The sequence below is a fragment of the Humulus lupulus genome, chromosome 4 (genome assembly GCF_963169125.1).
Source record: "Humulus lupulus chromosome 4, drHumLupu1.1, whole genome shotgun sequence".
Classification (NCBI taxonomy): Eukaryota; Viridiplantae; Streptophyta; class Magnoliopsida; order Rosales; family Cannabaceae; genus Humulus; species Humulus lupulus.
This window is the reverse complement of record NC_084796.1, coordinates 98,828,568-98,846,546: the sequence shown is the minus strand read 5'-3', so window position 1 is coordinate 98,846,546 and position 17,979 is coordinate 98,828,568. Positions and strand designations below refer to the sequence as shown.

The 17,979-nt window shown below is 34.1% G+C and overlaps 1 long non-coding RNA gene across 1 annotated transcript; it reads right to left on the bottom strand.

Annotated features, from left to right (window-relative positions):
• Nucleotides 1-5,684: 5,684 nt before the first annotated feature.
• Nucleotides 5,685-14,180, bottom strand: LOC133830662 (uncharacterized). Its single transcript, XR_009892162.1, has 5 exons — nucleotides 13,872-14,180; nucleotides 13,658-13,761; nucleotides 7,159-7,263; nucleotides 6,322-6,601; nucleotides 5,685-5,989 (listed from the first exon to the last, which is right to left on the bottom strand). It is a non-coding gene; the product is annotated as an uncharacterized LOC133830662 (long non-coding RNA).
• Nucleotides 14,181-17,979: the final 3,799 nt, after the last annotated feature.

The window sequence follows — 17,979 nt, the reverse complement described above, 5'->3', positions numbered from 1 at the left end:
TTTTGGTGAAGAACTAAAAATTTTGCTTTGATTGTGAGTTTTGAATCTGGATTTTGAATATATATCGGTTTCAAAGATGAACTCAACATGTTTTGATTTAATTTTTTTGAATATGGGTTTTGAATTTGGATTTCACTAAGAAGTCAAGAACAAGTTCTTATTTAGATTTTAATTTTAGTTTTAAAATATTTATGTTTTAATTAATTAAAATAATAATAATTTTTTTATTTTAAAAGATATTTATATAAATTTTAATTGGATATTTACTTTTAATTATTTAATTAATTCATTACTTAAAAAAATCCATGGGTATTGTGGTCATATTATAAAATATTTTGACCAAAATCAGGTCCAAGGTACTAATTTGACCCATTTTGCAAAACACGGGGTCTGAAATGTCATTTATCAAAACATAGGGGTCGATCGAGTATATGGGTAAAACACAGTGGCAAAATTGGTATTTTCCCTTATTTATTTATACATATGAAATTCGAAAATTTACATATTTAAATTAATAAATATATTTTCTAAAATTAATAATTAATTCCAAATTAATTATTTAACCTTAATTATGATATAATTGTATACTTGACCCAATGAATAAAATTCTTCTTAAATTTCCAAATTACAGTTATACCCTTGTCTCAACTCTTACTTTGATATGGTGTTGATAGAGCCACCCTGGGGACCTATGGACCTATAATATGAAGCTCCAATAAATATTACATTCTTAATCAAAGCTCTTTAATTAAATAATTATATTTATTAATCTCATGAATACTCCACTATAAATATGAGATTTAACTCTTGATAATTATACACATATATTTACTGAGTACTTTATTAAAGAATAAAATGTCCATTGATATAATCATTACATACAACATTAATCATCTATTAATGGTTCATAATTAAAAGAGAATAAAACTATCGTTTTACCCTTTTATCTATATCTTGTTCCTAGAGTACCATTGACTTTACTAGTGAAGGTTGTGTCACAACAAGTTTGCGACGTGAGTGCTCATAACATTTTCAGTTCCAAAAGCCAACCTAATAGGGAACCATTATTCAATCTATAAGAAGGTATAGATTCCATATCTGTTAAACTACATCCCCAGCCATATACATCATTGAGTCCCGAAAACAATTGTTCTTTGTCTGATCATTCTGACAAACCTTAACACATGAATCAAAGGATCATATGATATATATAGGAGTTCATAGCAACCTCAGGATTAAGATCGTCGCGTATATGATCATCGTTCGATGTGTTTGATTAATACTATGAAACAGTGTTTAAACAAGTATTAACAAATCACATCTTGTCCAGTTCTACATACTCTCATCATGCAAAGTACCTCCACTAAAGTGTCCTACTACACTAGTAACCCGGATCTAGCTCACATGTATTCATAATACTAGTGGACTGTACTAGCAGTAATTAATCTAAAGATTTCATAACTTTATGTTAGTGCGAACTGTTTTCAGTTTATTATCTTTATCTCGATCCTCTCATACCAATATGAGATTAAGACCACATAAATAAACTTTGAAATTTTCTGATATTTACTTAATATTATCAATATAATATCAGACATAGTATATATATAATCATTCAATTCAATTATATATTTGATTTAAAACATTTGTCAACTACAATTTCTTTAGGGGCCCTATTCCCAATAATATCCTTATGCAGACAAGGAAGGTGATTACCTATGCATCACGTCAGCTGAAGGAGTATGAGCAGAGGTACCCCCACACATGATTTAAAACTTGCAGCAGTAGTTTTTGCACTGAATGTTTGGCGACACTACTTATATGGTGAGAAGTGTGAGATATACACAGATGACAAGAGTTTGAAATACTTCTTCACCTAGAAGGATCTGAACTTGAGGCAAAGACGTTGGTTAGAGTTGGTAAAAGATTACGATTGTGAGATCCTCTATCACTTTGGGAAAGCTAACGTGGAAGCAGATGCCTTAAGCAAGAAGGGTCTGGGACAATTATATATTGCCAGGCAGATATCCAGGGAGTTGGCTAACGATATGACTAAAGCAGGAATTAAGCTAGTAGTAGGTCAGTTAGCCAGCATCATCCTACAGTCACTCTTTAAGAGAGGATTAAGGAGAATTTATTGAGTGAACCACAGTTGGGAAGGATTAGAGGGGTTGCCTAGATAGAGTAGCTAAGGACTACATAGTGTTATGCATGGACTTACTGAGATATAAGGATCGAATCTGCATTCTGATGGACATTGGGATCAGACGGGAGATTCTTAATGAATCTCATACTACCATTTATTCTCTGCATCCAGGCACCACCAAGATGTACGAGGATCTGAAAGCTTTATATTGGTGGCCTAGGATGAAGAGGGATGTGACTAAGTACGTGGCAAGGTGCCTGACTTATTAGTAGGTCAAGGCAGAGCATCAGAGACCAGCAGGGCTGTTGCAACCTCTAGATATCCCAGAGTGGAAGTGGGAGGACATCATGATGGATTTCGCTGTAGGATTTCCCAGGATAGTGGGCCAGTACGATTCAGTCTAGGTTATCGTGGATCAGTATATGAAATCAGCTCATTTTCTACAAAGTGAATATGAATTACACAGTTGATCAATATGCAGATCTCTATGTGAGAGAGATAGTTTGCCTTCATGGGACTCCGAGGTCTATCGTGTCTGATAAGGACCCTATCTTTACTTCCATGTTTTGGGGAAGTTTACAAAGGGTGATGGGTACACAGGTGAAGTTCAGTATAGCTTATCATCCTTAGACCGATGGTCAATCTGAGAGGACTTTCCAGATATTGAAGGACATCCTGAGAGCATGTGTATTGGACTTTGAAGGGTCCTGCAGTAAATATTTGCCTCTGATAGAGTTTCCCTATAATAACAGCTACCAGTCAATTATTGGAGTGGCACCTTATGAGATGTTGTATGGTAGGAAATGTAGATCGCCCATTCACTGGGATGAGATGGGTGAGAGGAAATATTTGGGTCCTGAGGCAGTTAAGAGGACCAATGAGGCTATTGAGAATATTAGAGCACGGATGCTCGTGTTTTAGAGCAGACAGAAGAGTTATTCAGACCCAAAGCAGAGGAACGTGGAGTTCCAAGTGGGAGCTATGTCTTCCTTTGGGTTTCACCACTGAGAGGGGTGAAGAGATTTGGGAAGAAGGGAAAGTTGAGCCCTAGGTTTGTGAGACCATTTGAGATCGTGGAGAGGATCAGTCTGGTGGCCTATAGGTTGGCCTTACCCCCTGCACTGTCTAGCGTGCACAACGTATTTCATATTTCCATGCTGATGAAGTATGTATAAGATTTGACTCGTGCATTGAGTTTTGAGGATCTGGAACTGGAGGCAGATTTGTCCTATAAGGAGTAGCTAGTTCAAATTTAAGATAGGAAGGAAAAGGTCCTAAGGAATAAGACTATACATTTAGTTAAGGTATTATGGAGGACCAACAAGGTTGAGGAAGCGAATTAAGAGTTGGAGGCGGATATGCATACTCAATATCTCGAGTTATTCAGGTAAAATTTTGAGGACGAAATTTCTGTAAGGAGGGGATAGTTGTAACGTCCAAAATTACCTAATAAGGCTTAGGGCCTTGATTAGGGGGTAGGAGGGAAAATTATGGAATTATAAGTTTATATGAGATATTTTTTTCTGTAACTATGTGATTATGTGAGTTATATGATAATATGACTACATATGCATGTTTAGGTGTATTAAATATGCATGTGGACCCGTTTCTTATTAGAAAGGAAATATTCGTAATTTGGTTCGTTATGGGCATAATTGTATATATGTGCATACATGTGATATATGTAAAAGACCACATTATTATGTGAGTTTATTTGGGTTACTCGGCACGAGACGATCCTAGGGAGCAAGTTAGCGGCATAGTCACAACGGGACTCAAAACTAGACTTGGGGTGAGTCAAGGGGTATTTTGGGTAACTAGTACGTTACCTGGTTATCGAGTAACGGGAATAGATAATTGAGGATATATATGGAGTTAGCGAGATTAGGAAGGAATATCGAGGATTTTCACCATTTTCCTATCGGGGACATTTTTGGTACCCCGAGCCTCGGGATATGCTAAAGTTACTTTAACCTTAAGAAAACAAACAAAACACAAAAGAAAAAAACCCTTTCTTTCCTCTCCACCAACCGAATCTCTCTCTCTCTCTCTAAACTTTGTAAGGGGATTTCTTGAGAACTAAGGAGAATTGTTGGTTGAAAACTAAGGAATTGAAGGCTCGGGTTAGGATTTGGGATTTGTTGTGGCTAGGAGATAGATAATTCTGGGTTCGTAGGGTCGGATTGCAGCCTTGTTCTTGTGGCGCCGCGACCCGTATGAACCTAGGGCCAGGCGGGGTTTCTGTTTCAAGGGCGCGCCGCAGCCCTATGGGGCAAGTCACGACCCGTGTCTTGACCCCAGGTAGGGGGGGCTCTTAGTTCTAAGGGGCGTGTCGTGGCCCTTAGGGGCAGCTTGTGGCCCACTTGGTCTATTTTGGCCAGCTTAGATCTTGAGTAATGGGAAATCAAACCTAAGGGCTTAGGATCGATTCTACTACCTTGTTTAGAGGAATTCGGCGTTCTAGAGGCTACGACTCGGTCCGGAACCCATTATTTGCTCGTTATTGACAGGATCCTACATTACGGTTGTGACTAGGTTATCACTAAGGGCTCGGAACCAGGATTGTGCTCGAGGGTCATTCTTATTATTACGCTATACTCAAACCTGGGGTAAGAAAATTGAACCCAATACGTGATATATATGATTAGTGCTTGTCCTTGTTGTTGATTATAATTATGAATAGGGCTCAGACTCCCAAGAATGAATGTTATTGAGTTATGTTTACGCTTGTTGATTAAACATACTTGAATATTCCGTTTCTGGCTAAGTGTTATGTGTTTGTCTGCATGGTTTGCGTAGCTAGGACTTGCTCCGTTAAGGAACTTGGTTATCACTATATTTGCATTTACTTGATGGTATTATATGATTAATATGTATGCATACTTGTATTTTCTTAAGTATGCTTATTTGTACCTGTGTCTAATGATCCAAAGATCATTTATTTATAATTGTTTGCATGCATGAGTAGGTTATTACTGTTAGGCATGCTATATATATGTATCTGGCTTTTGTATTTACTGTTCATGCACATGTTTAAGTTTTCTTGCTGAGCTTTGGCTCATGCACTACAAGAAAAAAATACTTTCAATAAGACTAAAAAAATATTATCAAATATATACCATAACACTTTTTGATGTGTTAAGGAAAGCGGTGTTATAGTAGATCGGAGCACTTTGCATATCACTTTTCCATAATTATAGACATGTGTTATGGTATAGCCTACAATAACACTTTTTTTTTGTGTTATTTTAATAGTTAGATAAGTATTTCATTATGCTATTTATAAATAGATTATATAACACATTTTTGTACTTATAAAGTAGTATTATGATACACTTTATAATAACACACTTTCTGCATTATAGAAAATAGTTTGCATAACATATTTTTATGCTTATAAACCAATGTTATTGTAAAAGATACAATAACACATTTTTTGTATTATTCCAATATTTGGATAAGCTTGAATTATTATTATATAAACCTGTACATTATAATTATTTTTTATCGCTTTAATTCAAACCCGCTTCATTTAATATACTTAAGACACCCTTAACATTGTACAAATATATTTTTGAGTACCAATTATTTGGTTAAGTTCATAACACATTTAACCAAATAATTGTGTCAAAATACATTCAAGATTATCTAAAAAACAATCTAAAAGTCTTAAGATATTCAACACTGCCTAATTAACATAAACAAAACATTTTCACAATAGTCAACAAAATAGTCTTAAACAGTTGCATATTCAAAAGTAAAGGTAGGAATTCATGATCTTCCAAATGTCAGCACACCAAAGCCTTCCAAATCAGATTTTCTTTTGCACTTCACTTGCTGAATCTAGTAAATAAAACATAAAAGAAAAACTAATGAGGTCATGAAATATCATATCATTCATCTAAAATAGTCAATAATATCATGACGCATAACCAAATTTATAATAATTGAGTTTGAATAATAAACAATTTATTATAGTACACACATTACTACAACTATCTATACTCAAGTGACCTTAGAACTTTAATTAAAATATTAATTCAAATTGGCCCCGTTATCATTTTGTCTTTCTCATCTCCCCTATCAAATCAATCAAATAATACTATCATAATCTTGGATTGCATATCGGTTAATGTTGAACAAACATTTATATAATCAAATAACCAAATAAATACCTCTTGGAATAACCTTTTGAGAAGGTCATGCAACTGTTGAACCAACAACTTCTTGCATAGTAAGCATCGCATAGTTAGGACGAAATAAATATGCACCAGGCACAACAGCAACATCAACCCATACACGCATAAAATCTGGTCCACGAGGAATTCCGTGCACCTCTAAGTCAGGATCACTAGAATTCCAACGACTTTCAGCAATAATTGCATCTGACCAATCGAGCAAGTAGCAAACATTCCTTGCTTCTGTAAAGTTATGGCTCTTTTTAACTCCAACACTCTGCAAAATTAATTTTGAAGACAGTATATTAATTTTTGTATTTGTTTCCTTAAAAAGAAAGAAAACATTTTGAAGATTTATCTTAGGAGAAGGAATATTGTTGGGTTGTGGAATATTGTGGGACTGCCCCTTACTTGTTGTTGCTCTACCGCCGTAAATATAAACAACAAGATAAGTTTCATTTCAAAAATACAAATTTTTAGTTATATAAGTGCGAGAAAGAATTGTTACCAAGTGTCCTTTAAGTAGATTCAACATTTCAGCAATTTGAATCTTCATATTTAGCTGCTCTTCTTCCAACAATGTCATCTTGTCTTTACACATATTAACAACAATTAATTTTGACCTTGTTACCCCCTTCCTTGTCCGATTAAGCATTCAGATTTTGAATTACAAAATAATTTTGTTAATGCATCCTCATTGGTATTGTTTATAGTTTTAGATTTTGGGTCTTCGCATATAATTTCAGTCAATTCTTCCTACATAAAATTAGTACAGCTAATGTACAATAATAGTGAACAAGTATAAATATCCAAAATTAAATAATAAATACTCACAAAAACTTCAGATGTTGTTTGGTTGATTGGTTCACCATTCTTCTTGGTATGGGCTCTCCGAAAAGCATTGATCCTAGTTACTTTTCCCCCTTCAGTTTGTTTTGTCTACACAATAAAAAAATGTAGAATATAAAATAAAGACTAATAATAAGAACAAAAATATATTCACTAAAAATATTAATTGTAACCATATCATTGATTGTTCGAACATATCTTCTTCGACTTAAGGTGTACAGAACACTTTTCTTTATCCTCTCTTGAAATTTGGCCCTTATAGCCTATTTAATAAGAAACCAACATTAGGAAAAAAATAATTTGATATTTACTTAAATATTCAATCACTTATTTCAAATCTTACTATGTGTTCTTTACTAGTTTTTTGTTTAACAAACATCCTCCATTCTACATCACTTTTTATGCAATTTGGCTTTAATGCTAGTCGTTCATTCTCAGTTTTTGCATCAATAATATCATTGACTAGTCTAGATTTTGCAAATCTCCATAGGTCTGCCATCATTTCAAAGAAAATCTTCTTTTGCCAATCTTCAGGTAAATCATATTTTGCATACAATAAAATATAAAATAACATATTATATGTTTCTGATGAGAGATGAATATTAAAGAAAAGAAAGAATATAATCACAAAACTTGTAAATGCTACCTGAATAGATTCCCAAAGAACGTCTCTCATGATTGGAGAATTTTTCCTCTAATCTGAAATAGTACAAGGAACTATCTTCCTCACAAGAGCACCCACAAAAGAAGAAAATTGTACTGAGTTAGTACCAACTGGTTGTCTTTTTTCATTCCAATTTATTTTCATCAAGTCATTGTTTCTCTTAGTAAGATTTGCTAATGTAGTCCTGCCCCTAGTCTTTTTGAGTGCATTCATTTCATTTGCATTTCTATCTTGAGGTGCTTCTTGGAACTCATTTTGAATTGTCTAAGAGCTTGCCGCATTTGTTGCCTTATACCTGGGGAAATACTTATATTTTAATTCGTTTCAGCCATTATTTCTGGTTCTTCAAGTTCCACCTCAGCAACTTTTTCTTTCGATATGGGTGATGTTGTGGAAGAAATCGAATATGATTGCAAAAAGACATCTTCTTACTATGCTTCAACCAAACAACATTTGGGTTCTCTCCACATATAGGACAACCATACCTCCATTTAGTCGCACATCCATCTAAGTTTCCATAAGCTGGAAAATCATTTATGGTCCATAACAGCATGACCTTTAAATTAAAAAACTTCTTTGTAGAAGCATCATATGTATAAACACATTTCCATATTTCTAGTAACTCGTCTATTAAGGGCTCCAAATAAACATCTATGTCATTCCCATGTTGTTTTTGTCCAGGAATCAACATAGAAAGAAATGTGAATTTATTCTTCATGCACATTGAAGGTGGAAAATTGTATACAATGAGCATTATTGGCTAACAACTATATGTAGCACTCATATTTTTGTAAGGGTTGATCCCATCTGCAACAAGTCCTAGTCGAAGGTTGTACAGTTCAAGTGAAAAATCTGGTCATCTCTCATTAACTACATCCCAAGCCTCTGACTCTACCAGGTGGCTCATTTTCTCATCCATTCTTTTATTATTTGAATGCCACTTTAAGCATGAAATTGTCTCTTCATTTCTGAACATCTTTTGAATCCTTGGTATAATAGGAAAATATCTTAACAATTTTGCAGGCTGCCCTTGTAGAATCTCCTTTGTGTGTTCATTTTCCTTCCATCTTGGATATTGACAGGTGGGACACACTTGGGCATTAGCATTTTCTTTTGTGAACAAGCAACAATCATTCACACAAGCATGTATATGCTTATAGTTCATATCAAAAATCTTTACAAACTTATTAATTGCATACATAGATGTTAGTATGAGATTATCGTTTGGCAACATTTCTTGGATCATCTCCAACACCTCACAAAAGCAAACATCTAAGAATCTATGCTTTATTTTTAGATTGTATGGCTCGACAATGGATGAAATTTTTGTGTATTTCAAACAACCTTCATACAATGGAGATTCAACATCTCCTAATAGACTATCAAAATCATCATCGTTGTTATCGTCATCCAAATCATTGACATTACTTGAACATACTCCAGCAGCCCGAAATAAATTATATGTAGAACTTGTCTTTGTCGTGCTACTTTGAACTAGATCTTCTCCGTGATGAAACCATGTTTTGTATGATTTGTCCATGCCGTACAAAGCTAAGTGTTCTACAACTTCATCCGAAAGTTGATGTCTTAGATTCTAACATTTGTTGCATGGACAAAGAATCTTACTCGGAAAACCGGCATTCATTACTACAGACTTCACAAACTCCCTAGCTTTTCTCTCATATTCCTTTGTAGCTCTACAATTTTAAAGGATACTTCAATAATAAAATACCAAAACTTAAATCATATAATTTTATTTGCTAACCTGTTAAGATGGATCCAAGTTTTATCCATCTGCATATCATAAGCATAGATATAAAAAAACTAATCACAACTCATATGTATAATGTTTTATTATTCAAACCCTAAGGTTGGGGACGTGAAGGCTACCTTTATTCACACCATAGGCAAGATATCTATCAATCTAATCAAATAAATTCAAGCAAAAACAATTTATTTGTAAGAAGATAATACATAATTCTAGATAAAATTTGACATCATTTCTCATATAAAAGTTACCTAACTATCTATCAATACCAAGTAAAAAAATTCAAACAACATACAATACGTTTTCTTCCTTATATCACCGCAACACACAAATAAATTTTTCAGAACCTACTTCTCTAAGACCCACAAGTTTTTAACCTTCCGTTATCACCGCAACACACAATTTTAATTTCAGAACCTACTTCTCTACAAATGAATATTTAAGATATTCAAACTCCTCTAATATTTGTATGATATTAATGAAAGAGTTTAGAGAACATATTTTCGTACCTCTTGCAATTAATAATCAAGTTAATTAACTTTACAATGCTCATTGCCAATTTGATCCACAACCTAAAGAATATAATCAATACCTAAAAGATTAATACAAAATTAAAATTAAATGATACAATAAGTGTTGACTGCGTTTTTAGCCAACGACGTGAGAACGTCAAATACGACAAGCCTTCAAGAGAATGTAAACGACAACAGACGGTATAAACAATAAAAGTAAATAACACAAGAGATTTTTATAGTGGTTCAGCCCCGATTGTCGGTAATAGCCTAATCCACTTAGAGTTGTGATTTATAGATCTATACTCAAGATCAGATGGACTGAGCCAACTGAGTTTCTTCAGTACAGATTGTGAAAATACAAGAGTTCTCTCAAATACCAGCACTTTCTCTCTCTAGAATACACAGACCCAATTTTCTCTCTCTAGAAAGAAGAAGCAGAAGACCCTCTCTCTCATCCCATAAGCTCTCTATTTATAGGTCTGGGATCCTCAACTGATATCCCCTTACGATAGGGATATTTTATTATTCATCTTATATTTATATTACAATAAATGTTTAAAATACAACTGATTCCTCAATTTGAGTGAGAAATGAGAGATTCCCAGGTGCCTAGACCAATTCTTGCTAGAGTCGTTCCGGGGACTTTGACGTAGTCTCACATGCACGTTGATTACTCCTTCAAGCTTTCCTTGGACCAAAGGTGGTACAAGCTTGGCTCTCCTCGGACCAAGGTGGTCCGAGCCAACTCCCTTGGCACCTCACCTCGGGTAAGTCCGAGGCAATTCTCTTGTTTCTCACCTCGGACAACTTTGAGGCATCCTCCTCCATGACATGTCCGATCGGACATGATGGCCTTCTCCTCGGACCAAGGTGGTCCGAGGCACCTTCTCTTGCCTTCTCCTAGGACCAAGGTGGTCCGAGGCATCCTTCTTGGCATCTCACCTTGTACAAGCCCGAGGCACTCCCCTTGTCAAAATCTAAGTCTCAATTCTTGGTTTGCATGGGACTCCTTCTGCACAGCTACTTACCTTGGACATGTTCGAGCCAACACTTAGGAAACCTTGGGAGGCTTACCTCGGACACACCCCTGGGGTCTCCTAGGACCACATCCTCCTTGGGGTCTCCTAGGACCACTTTCTCCTTGGGGTCTCCTAAGACCACTTTCTTGAGTTCTCCTCGGACCTCATCCTTGGGTTCTCCTAGGATCATTCTCTTGGGGTCTCCTAGGACCACATCCTCCTTGGGGTCTCCTAGGACCACTCCCCTTAGCTCTCCTAGAATGCATTCTCATTAGCCTCCTAGGATGCATTCTCCTATTTTTTGGGTATAACAATAAGTAAACAAAATTATTTTATATATTAAATTTTGGGTATATATGGTTATCATATTATTAATTTTTCTCTCAATATATATTTTGTAAGAATATAGTCCATGGTCATATGTTATCATAAGCACAAGGCTTCGTCCCTTTGTCGGGCTTGTAACAGTAAAAAATTAAAAAGGAAAGGATGATGAGTTAAAAAAAATAATTAGCAGTGGCCGGGAATGTGTGGATGACACTCTGTGAAGCTCGGATCTCAAACTGTGAGAAAACCATCTTTAGGATATGGATTTAGACCAAAAGGAAAAGTCTTAAGAGGAGGGGCCATATATAGTTCTCTTCTCACTCGTGCTTCTCATATCTTAGGACAATAATATATTTAATAAAGTGTGGGAATATAGTCTTTTAAGATTGCTACAAAAACTGACATGAGTCATATGGGGGTGGAAAAGAGAGCATTTCAAAAAACAAAAAGAGAGCACTTCCAAAAACGAAAGATGAAAAAGGGTTAGAAATTTGTGACCCTTAAAGCCTCTTTAGGAAATCTATTTTTAAGCATGTCTTAATGAATCCAAGAAAAACAAGCATCCTATGTTAAAATATACAATACAAACATAGGCATATATAGTGATTAATGAATTATCCTTGTTTTTGGTTTTGTCCCCCTCGAATTCAAAATCAGATCTTTTTTCTTACAATTGAGTTTTAAAGTAATCCATGGTCAAAATTGAATGAACAAGTTAAATCTGATTATTATTTTGCTGATAAATTGAACCAGTGACTAATACAAGTTAAAGAAGTACACATATATACTCATATGATAACTTGGAGAGACACAAACACAAGTACGTGAAAGTGAAAAAGCACATATGATATGTGTTCTTACTAATTAACTCTGAACTTGGTAGATTAATTAGAGACCAAAATAAAATAAATTCTACTGACTAAAATGATCAAGTCCCATCATTTTTTATGACTTTTTAGTCAAAAATAAGAAGCTGAGTTGAACTGGGGGTCAGAAACTCTGAACTGGGTAGATTAATTAGAGACCAGAATAAAACAAAACTCATTTTACTGAAAATGAATATATATGAAAAATCAAATGAGGGGTCAGAACAACTTGATTATTATGAGCCAAACAAGATTAATAATGCTCTTGGTGAAGCCATTCATGCTCCAAACAAAGTGTATCACTTCTACTTCGTCAAATTTTAGCCAAATCAAGAGCCAGAATCAGAATTCAAAATCTAAAAGGCAGAAAAGCTAATCCAAGAACTTAACCATCTTGAAGTTCAGATTACAAAAAACACTAGACATACAAGTGAGCACTTTAAATTGCCAATAGTACTTTTGGTCTAATTTTCTTTTCTTCTTCTTCTTTTTATTTTTATGTACAGTCAAAACAAATAAGGGAACTTGATCTTGCTAATATACATCTGCAACTTGAGGACACAGGACCATATTCAATCCATACTGCTTTAGAGGTGAGAGAAGTAGAATTAAAAAGTCTACAAGAAGTCCTAGACAGGCTTTGCTTTGGAAATAAATCATATGAGATAGGAGCTATTGAGTGGGGCTTGTTAAATAGAGTAAAAACTCACATGTCAATTATAGCAAAGTGTAATGAGATATGGAAGAGTGAGTAAAGAGCATGAGAATTCTACTCTGTTGATACCATTAAAACCAAACACATAAAATACTGTCTCTAAGAGAAGCACATAAAACACTTTCTCCAAGCATCTTTGTTAAATAGAGTAAAAGCATTCTGCACTAAGATAAAGCTGATATGAATACGAGGCTCTAAGAGACTCATCTTGGTGAGAATATCACATATATGCATTGTTACCTCTGAAACATGGGAAGATAAACTTTGAGAATTCATAGAAAGATTTCCCAACGCATCAATCATACGACCAAACAAAACAAAGAAAGCATGAAGAGCAGCCCCATGGACGCACCAACACATCCAAAAAATATCAAAATATAGTCTACTCTATCAGCACCACTAAACAAGCCAAATTGTGAAACAGTGCTGCTGTCGCTGCTAGTTTTATTTGTTGCTGGTTGGTCATTATTGGGATGTGGGTTTTGCTCCAAAACATCATAACTAATTCACTGTTTCTCTTAGAGCCATATTAATAAAGATGCTTTAGAAAACCGAACTAACAATTTATTTATATATATATAAACTGAAACTGTAAGTGTAGAAGACTTACCATCCAAAGATCTAAAGCCTAAACTGTTCGAGGACTGATGAGGAGAAGCCGAGAGGTGTGAGTGCGTGATTGTGTGTCTCAGGAAAATAACTTCAGTGAGCTGTCTATGGAGTGGTGAGGAGAAACATCAATTTCAGAACAGAGAGACCATAAGGCTTTGGGGTGCTGAAGAAGGAGAGGGGAAAATCATAAATAAGGTTTTATGAAACAATACCAGAAACACAAGCTGTTAGAATAAAGAGCATGCTCTGTAGACGATTGGAAACGCCGACGACAGAGTCGAACGATTGGAAACGCCGAAGAGCCGAACGTTGTAGACAGAGCAGTGGACTGACTTCGGAGACACCGTAGGCGATTAGAAACGCCGAAGATGATCGGAGGAGTCGAACAAGATATTTCCCAGAGAATTCTTTAGAGCTTTGTAATTATAAATTGAAGAAGAAAAAAATAACTTTCACAAGTTATAGCACGGGCTCCCAAAATTATACCACCATTTTTTTCTTTTTCTTTGTACTTTGCCACTTATTATTTTATTATTTTAAGTATCATAATATTTGTTCAGTAGTCTTAAAATGGGGGTATTTGGTGTAGTGATGGGTGCTTTGTGGTTTAAGTAAGGGGCAAGCAAAGCTTTATCAGATATGAGTTGAGAGCTTCAATGGTTGCGTGTACATATGCGGCTGCTTGTCCACCTCAGCCAAGAGTATCTCAGAGGAACTAGAGTTGTATTCCTTATTTTGCGGCTTAGGTCGGCCTGTTGTAACTTTTGATGTATACACACTTTTTTAAACGGTTGTTTGTAATATTTTTGGATCTCATGTATGTACGAAACTTTTAAATGAAAAGTCAACAGTTCTTTTGACCAAAATTTTTAACTCTAACCATTAATGTTAACCTTATTTTGCACGTTTATGACCAAATGATTTGATTATCAAGTCTGACAATATTTAAGATACACAGTGTAACAGTTCTAGATTATGAGTAAGTTACAAGTATTGGGAGGTAAAATAAAAATAAAAAGTGAAATTTTGGTGATGTAAAATGAAGTAAAAATAAAGCATCTTTGATTACTCTAAGTCAATATATTTTGTTCACCTGCATTAATGGGGCCAAATTAGAAAGAAAAAAACCAGAAATAATTGATTATATACAAATATTTTTCGTGGTTAGACATGAAGTGATATGTTTGATATTTAAACATATGTATTTATCTGTTGTTAAAATCTTATGCCCTAACTTCAAATTAATTTATTAGTTTTTTTTTAAAACTTTATGTTTCTCTTTCTTTTTCTTTTTTAAACATCCTAATCCTATTTAGAGCCCTGAGTTTGTTTGGACTTCTAGTTATTGAAGTCGTTCCCCTTAAACTAGCACTAGAATTACTCTTTTGAATAAGATTAATGAAAATATGTTCTTTATTTTATCATTTAAAATATGTTAATTGAAGGGAATAAAGCTAGAGGTAATTTTGAGCTGGAAATATTTTGATGTACTCAAGGTGTTTGAAACAATTACTAATAGAATGTCGCAAAAATTATAACATGATTTGTAATGCACTAAAGATATTTGAACCTTGTGTGTATATTTACTAGGAAATTTGCCTCCGTGGTATCTTGATATTGAAGTGGTTGGACTTATCACAACAACAATGTTTGTACCACTTCTTTATTAACTATTTCAATTAATTAACTGCATGTCTCTTCCTTTCTAGTTCATTTGCATTCTTTACTCTTTTTCTTTTTAAATTAATCAACAATATGCACCTGTCATTCGTTAATATTGTTCCTCTCAATGCTTTTAATTCAATAGCTAAACATTTATTAAAGATTGTTTTTTAGCCAAACTTTTCGAGGGCTAGTTCTTCTCATACTAGCCGTCAATTTAATATTGTGGCCCATTTCTTGGCTAAGCACGCTCTTGGGCTAGATGACGAGTTTTGTTGGTTGGAGGAAATTCTTCCCCCTATTTGTGTTGTGTTCTAATTATCTCTAAACAGTTTAGAAAAAAATTTCAGGTCTATTATTAGGGTTGGTCCTTTGGCGGGATAAACAATCTCCCTAAAGAATTTGCAATTTTGATTTCATTAATAGTTTCTTATTTTTGGTTTGTTTTTGTGATGCAGGTATCTTAATGACCTTTCAAATTGAGGTATTATCAGGGGCGGTTGATTGAGATTATTTTTTCTATTGTCTTTAGTTTATTTCCATTATTGTAGTTCTCTAAATCGTTATGCTTGATTACCATATGTGAACTTCTTTGTCTAAATTTCTGAGAGCATATTTGCATACTCTTTGGCTAAACGAAGAGTTTATGTTGGTTAGAAGATTATCTTCCTCCAGTTTGCACATTTTATCTTCTCATTCGGAATACTAATAAAATTATTCCTGACAAAAAAAAAACAAGAACTTCAAAAGAATGCTAAGAAGAAAAAGCTCCTTTACAATAGAGCCCAGCAGTATGCTAAAAAATATTCAGAGAAGGTAGTTAGTTTACTCTTAATATTTTATGCCGATTAATATTTGTTATTTATTTTCATAACTATGATTGACAGATGGCGCCTTCCCTTTTTAGATTGTCATGTATCCTTGAGATTGAATGTTGTGTTGACCTTAAAATGAGGTTTAAAATGTGTAGTTTCACTTTACTAGATTTATGTGGTTTGAGTGGAGTATCAATATTTATGATTTCACGTTGTTCTGCTTTTTTGAACACACACACACACATATATATATATAAAATAATTTTATGTTGGAGATTGATGTTAAGGAACTGTATAAATGCTTCAGGAATTATCTACTTGTTCTCCCTTTCATGTTTTGTTTTCTTTATTATTTTATAGTTGGATCCACTGCTGCATTTTTTAGGACTCCTTTTGATATGTTGTAAAGACAAGGATACAAACGCAGGTTTGTAGTTGTTATATATATGTTTGAAGAGTATTTTGAGCTGTTAATGTGACACTTTTAAACGCATCATGATTATTGAATCCTGTGAATGGCTTTGTGTATAATGCAAGATACATTTATATATAATTAGTTTGAAAGCATGGAATTGGAAAATGGTGTGGTCTATAATTAGTTTGAAGCTCTTGTAAAATAGTAATTTTGATTTATTAATTTGTTTTGAACTCGTGAAAAAACAACAAAAGAAAATTGCCATACAGTATTTCATGGCTATTCCGTAATTGTATAAATATTTACATTTGTTTTTCTATTCAATAGACTTCCAACAAAATCAATGCTATACAAATATTTGTTAGAAGTTTTTTTTTTAAAAAAAAATAAAAAATTGTTAGAAGTTCTTAATAAATCCTAACTAGAGCTTACTAACACACATAAACTTGAATTTAGATCACATCACAACACCTTAATTCCTAGTTTATTGTAATAAATACAAAGGTTATAATGCCTAGCAAACAACAAGAATGCCAACATCTCTAGGCATATATGTGTGTGATCTATGATTAATCTTTTCCCTTTTCCTCGTATTCTAAATATTGCACACAAAATTAATCAATTCCTCACCAATTCAATTCCCATCATAAAATTTCCCAGCTCACTAGCTACTAAATATGAGTCCATTACTAGCCGCAGGATTGAGATCAAATTAAAAAAAAAAAAAAAAAATCAGTGATATTATAAACTTATGTATTCAAATAGAACTTATCAGAAGTTTATATTCATTATGTACTAGTCCTACACTATTTATACTGTACACGACACTTTTATCCCTTGTGTCACTATACTAAACAGTCTAGATTAGTTCATTCAAAACAAAAAATAGATAATGCTCATAATATTTCTTAAATAAAACTCCCACTTATTTGGTGGTTGTAAATAATTTCATATGATAAAATTGTTGAATTGCTTACAGCCGTCCAATCGATTATAACAGAAGAGATGAACCTATCCTTGGCAGCTACTTTCTCGCTTGATGAAATTAAGGTGGCAGTGTTTTCTATGCACACAGATAAAAGTCCAGGGCCGAATGGGATGAATGCTATGTTCTATAAAAAACATTGGGATATTGTAGGCCCTCTCATTTCAAAAACTGTAATGGACAGCCTAGAAGATAAGGTCGACTTTGCACCAATAAATTCTACGTTGGTAACTCTTATCCCCAAGGAAAAGGAGTCGGTGTCAGTTAGCGAATTTCGACCTATTAGTCTATGTAATGTTGTCTACAAAATTATCTCAAAGGTTTTAATTAATAGACTAAAACTTTTTCTACTAGCAATTATACATGGAACCCAAAGTGTGTTTGTTCCAGGTAGACTGATAACAGACAATGCTTTGATAGCCTATGAGTGCTTGCACAGTTTA